A 6,000-nucleotide genomic window follows, 5' to 3' on the forward strand; every position below is an offset into this window, starting at 1 on the left:
AATGCCTAACAGATGCGGCTCATTGCCGGCAGTTTACATCTTTGTTGTCTATGCACCAACATCCAACTACAACGAAGAAATTGAGAAATTCTACATAAAGCTGGAGAAGTTCTATAAAGAAGACCACACCTTCTACAAAGTCATTGTTAGTGATTTTAACTCAAGATAGGACCTAGAAATCACCTGAAGAACTCCACATCAGGACCCATGGCTTAGAATGGAATGAACAGGGTGAGAGACTGTCTGAGTTTATCATGTTGACCAAGACCATCCATGGTAACTCACAGTTCCAGATCTAAACATTGGACATGGGAGTTTCCTGGTAGACAATTCCACAATGAAATTGATCACATCATATTCAATCGACTGTTTTGCCTGACCAATGCCGCTGTTGTCCCAAAATTCCAAACGAGATCAGACCACCATCTCTTTCATGCGAAATTCTACTTCACAGAGCAGGGAGAAAGGGCTGCAAAGTTTAAGAAGAGAACTCCCAGAACTACCACCAACTGGGAACTCTTTGGCACTATTGCAGCAATATGGGAAGACATGGTCCCATCGATGGGACCATGGACAACATCGATGAGGAATACGATTGACTGGTTCAGCATCTCCATAATTTCGAGAGGAATGCAGAGAGAAAACCACAAAGAAGTTGCCTTCTTTGGAAATTCTCAAGCTCATTTGTCAACGTGGTCTGACGTGAGCCTCGGGCAAGCTAACATCCAAGCTTGCAAAGCTGTGCAGAGAATCAATAAAGGAAGATCTCAAAGAGAGAAGAGCAGCCATGTTGGCTGATGTGGCAGAAGCCAGGAAAAGTATTTGTAATACCTGCCTGTCCTTCAACAACCATAAGACCAAGATGACTGCCCTTCGACATACTGATGGATCTATCACATCTTCCAGAATGGCAATGGAAAAGGTTATTCACGATTTCTACTCGGATCTCTTTGATAGCCACCTGCCCACATACCAAATTTCACAGGATGGATTTATCATTCCCAGTGTTCTCCTTTCCGAAATCTGACATACCATTTCATTAGTAAAGAAGTGTATAGCATCCAGTCCAGTCAAGGTCAGACACGAACACCTGAGGAATCTGCCACCAGTACTCGTCAATACACTGACTCAGCTCTTCACATGCTACCTGTCTGAATGCAAGGTTATGTCTCAATGGAAAGCCAGCAGGACCATTCTGTTGTACAAGGGATACATCCATGACATCGGCAACTATCGCCCTATTTGCCTTTTTCCCGTCATCTACAAGTTATTCACTCTAGTCATCCTGAATAGGATTGGCAGAACACTAGAAGGACAACCATGTGAGCAAGCCGGGTTCCGAAAAGGATTCAGCATAATCAATCATATCCACACGGTGACCAAGCTCATTGAGGTTTTGAGAGAGTTCAAGATGCCACTCTGTCTAACGTTCATTGATTTAAAGAAGGCCTTTGATTCTGTTGAGATTGAAGCGGTCATTGAAATCCTAGCCAAACAGGGCTTTCAAACTCAGTACATCAGGATCCTTCACAAACTGTATTACGGCTTCACCACCAGGATCTCACCATTCTACAAAGAAGTGATCATCAACGTAAAGAGAGGAGTTAGGCAGGGCGACACCATTTCACCGAAACTCTTCAGTACCACCCTGAGAACATCATACAATGACTGGAATGGGAAGGAATGGGAGTGAAGATAGACGGTCAGCAATTACACCACCTCTGCTTCGCTGATGACATCATTCTCATAACACCAAATATCAGCCAAGCAGCAGGAATGCTGGCTGACTTCGACTGCGAGTGTGGAAAGGTCAGACTGCAGCTGAATCTCACGAAGACAATGTTCATGAGAAACAGACTAGTTCCTAATGTTCCATTTGCTCTCAATGGAATGAACATCTCCAAATGCAGCAGTTATGTGTATTTAGGTTGAGAACTCAACATGACAAACGACCTGGCACCTGAATTGCACAGGAAGTGGCGTGGAACACCTTCAAGAGCGTCGAAAAAGTGGTTAAGAGGACGAAGAACTTCCAGCTCCAGGCACATCTTTTCGACTTCACCGTTCTTCCTGCACTAACATATACCTCAGAGACCTGGCCCCTAAGAAAACAGGATGAGAATTCTATTCGGGTATCCTGAAGAGGAATCGAAAGAGCTATGCTTGGAATAACACATTTCACTCAAGTGAGAGAAGAAATCTGGAGTTCTGACCTTCATCGATGATCAAGAATCAGAAACGCTGTCTCGTTTGCCAAGGTGTCAAAAAATCAGATGGGACAGACATGTAATGCGATTCTGAGATCATCACTGGAGTAGAGCTGTTACGGACTGGATTCCACAGGATGTCAAAAGACCGCGTGGCCACCCACCTACGAGATGGTCAGACTTCATCAAGGCCCTAAATGAATGGTTTGAGGCTCTTTGTGTTCCTGGAGCAAGCAGATGCCATTGGGCTACACTAGCATGCAACAGGGACGAATGGAGATGTTACTGGTGCCCGCTCAAGCAAATCAGTGAACAATGGGATGACAAATGATACATCAATAATTAGTGAGCAGGTTATAGGAATTGTTCTACGAAAGGGTATAAGCATGTATCTTCTTTAAATAAATACATTTAGAAGCATAAAAAGTGAAGTGAACAATTTTATTATTTGATATTTATAGTATTAAAGGATTTAGCTTTTTTTTTTTTTTGCTTTTTTGGGTCACACCTAGCAATGCACAGGGGTTACTCCTGGCTCTTCACTCAGGAATTGCTCTTGGTGGTGCTCAAGGGACCATATGGGATGCTGGGAATCAAACCTGGGTTGGCCAAGTGCAAGGCAATCCGCTGTGCCATCACTCCAGCCCCAGAATTTAGCATTTTTTAACAGCATACATTATGTGGCATTGCTGAAGAATTTCAAGTAACCTTGCTTCAGAGAAAAAATTGATTAAATTAATTTCTCAGCAGTGAACTAAGGCCTATACTGACCTTTTGAACTAAGATGTATACTTTGTTTGTTCTGCTTTTGTTTCTTTTCTGTATATACCACTAACAAACCAGGTTCCCTTAAAAGCCCCGAGAAAGAGGAACTTTGTGGTGAAGTAAAAAGTGTCTAACAACAACAAAATGAGTCAGCTGCATTTTATTTTTCACATTGAATTATCCTTTGGTAGTTAAAGTGATGTGAATTTTTTAGTGTTTGTTCTTTTATACTGTACCATTGACTTGAGAAACTACCTCTTGAATCCTGAGTGCAACACTTCTTAACAAAACAAATACCAAAATGAATTCAGAAATATATAAATATTTATGTCATGTGTAAATATATAGGCAAAGATAGTACGTCTCGGTTTAATTGTATTTCCTTATAATACTAGACCAATTCAGCATTCAAAAATCATTGAATGCAATTTAGCCTATTCAATAAAGAAGAAAAAAACTATGATCAGGAAAGTAGGTATGAAAAAAGCAATTGAAAAAGATTTAAAGAATGTAGAAAACAAGGGAACCTACTTGTTAAGGCCATCTATATCGTGTGAACTATAGCAATATTATGGTTAGAGGTTAAAAAAAAACCCAGTATTTTCAGCCCAGGGATGGGTCAGGGATAGAGTGCTTGCTGCTCAGGAATGAAGCAATGAATGCAATCCTCCAATTCTTCACCCCTGCTGCACATCACCTCTGCACATGATAATGTGAGTCCAGCGGGATTGTTGTTCATCCTTCATCGTGTTAAAACAGAGTGTGCAATATCCAGTGCCCCGTTGGTCATGGCATCCACAACGACAGCAATAAAGGGAAAGAATGGGGTGGGAAAGATGAAATATTTCCCTCACTGTCCATTCCTTTCTCATATTATTCAAGAAGTTCCAAAACTTGAAATAAAATCAAGAAAAGAGGACTGCACATTAAAAATGAAAAAACAAATCTATCTATTCAGATGACAGTGTTGTCTGCTTATTAAATCCAAAACAATCTTCAAGATAAACTACTTGAACTAGTAGAAGAGGTAAGCAAGATTGCTGGATACAAAAGCAATATAAAAATCCCATTTCTTGCTCCGGTCCTGAAACCGGGCCAGCAACACCAGGAATCCAGAAGGAGGAGGTACAGCTGGTACACCTTCTCCAGATGGAGCCCTGGCGACACTGAGCAGCAACTAACACGGCTCCGGGTTGCGGGACTGGAACACATCCGAACCTTTTCTAAAAACTGAAAACAAACAATCTGTTAATGGAAAACCAATTATCAAATGCTTCCTTAGTAGGGCTGTCTTTTTTGGGGGGAAACTCCAACAACAATAGTGAGTTTTGTTTTGCAATATGGAACGTAATCAAGGTAAAGAGAAAATGAAGTGAAATTCATCAGTTATACAGTTGGGAGTCGGGGGCGGGGGCAGGGGGTATACTGGGGATTTTGGTGGTGGAATATGGGCACTGGTAAAGGGATGGTGTTTGAATATTGTATAACTGAGGCATAAACCTGAAAACTTTGTAACTTTCCACGTGGTGATAAAATAAAAATTTTTTAAAAATTAAAAAAAAGTAAAAATCCCATTTCTATTTACTAATGAGAAACTACTAGAAAATTTTAAAAATGCAAAAACCATCATTTGTAATTGCACTAAAATCACACAAAATACTTAGGGATAAAACTAACAAAATATGAACAAGATCCAAATGCTACCAATAATCAACTAATTAAATAAATCAAAGGAGGTCAAAATAAATTGAGGAATATAAAAGTTCTTGGAAAACTCTGTTGTGATCATTTAAAATTTCCTCGAGTGGTGCTGGGGAAGATGTAGCAGCCTCTTCTCCGAGCCACCCCTTGGCCTCGGGACTTCTCTGGGGCCAGCAGCCAGCCGCGGGCTCAGCTGACGACCGACCTTGGGCTCTGTGTCAAACCAGCAGCTTGCAGGTGGCTGCGCCAAGGCGTCTAAGGAGTCGCGGGAGGATTTGGCCAAGGAGCCGCATCTGTTGCACTGGGCCTGCATCTCTAAGTGGTTCAACATGCGCATGGGGTTCGGCTTTCTGTCCATGACCACCCGCGCCGGGGTCGCGCTGGATCCCCACGGAGGACGTCTTTGTGCATCAGAGTAAACTGCACATGGAGGGTTTCCGGAGCCTGAAGGAGGAGGAGGCAGTGGAATTCACCCTTAAGAAGTCCGTCAAGGCCCTGGAATCTATTCGAGTTACTGGTCCTGATGGGGTGTTCTGTATTGGAAGTGAAAGGTGGCCCAAAGGGAAAAACATGTAGAAGCGGAGATGGAAGGGAGACGGGTGCTGCAACTGCGGCGGTCTAGTCCATCATGCCAAAGAATGCAAACTGCCACCCCAGCCCAAGAAATGCCACTTCTGCCAGAGCATCAACCATCTGGTGGCCTCCTGTCCACTGAAGGCCCAGCAAGCCCCCAGATCCTAGGTGAAGCCTGCCTACTTCTGGGAGGGAGAAGAGGAGATCCATTCCTCTGCCCTGCTGCCTGAGGCCCAGAATTGAGCCAGCGGGTGGGGCCTATCCTTTTGCGATCAGAAGTTTCAAAGAGCAGGATCAATCGGCAGAGAGGAGAAAGTGGAGACAGCGTGGGAAGGGGGCAGCTGGCACTGCCATGTACGTATCTCAGGCCGGGATCCAAAGCTTCACCTTCTCTTCCCTCTTGGCAGGGGGGAGGGGGTGAGGCAAAGGAACTCCAACCACTCAGTCTAAATGCTTTGGGGGCTGAACCCCTCTGCATGCTTTATCTGAGTCTCTATGCCCAGGATCTCTTGCTGGGATCCTGGGCATAGAGACTCAGATAAAGTCTTTTGTTCTGGACATGGAAGTGGTTTTCCTTTTAAAGAAGGCTGTGTAACTATTTTCCACGCCAAAGTGAAATGGCTCCCTCCCCTTCCTGGGCCAATATGATTTTATTTATTTGCTGCACTGTGGTCCCACCTTCTCCAGGATGCCAACTGCACTAGCTGTGTGCAAATGATGTATCCTATGCATTTCAATTTTTTTCATAATATAA

General features: G+C 43.3%; 1 pseudogene; it reads left to right on the forward strand.

The window, feature by feature from the left end:
• The first annotated feature begins 4,885 nt into the window (after positions 1–4,885).
• Positions 4,886–5,489, forward strand: LOC101539937 (protein lin-28 homolog A-like; annotated as a pseudogene).
• Positions 5,490–6,000: the final 511 nt, after the last annotated feature.

Source organism: Sorex araneus, chromosome 4 (genome assembly GCF_027595985.1).
Source record: "Sorex araneus isolate mSorAra2 chromosome 4, mSorAra2.pri, whole genome shotgun sequence".
In the NCBI taxonomy this organism is placed as follows: domain Eukaryota; kingdom Metazoa; phylum Chordata; class Mammalia; order Eulipotyphla; family Soricidae; genus Sorex; species Sorex araneus.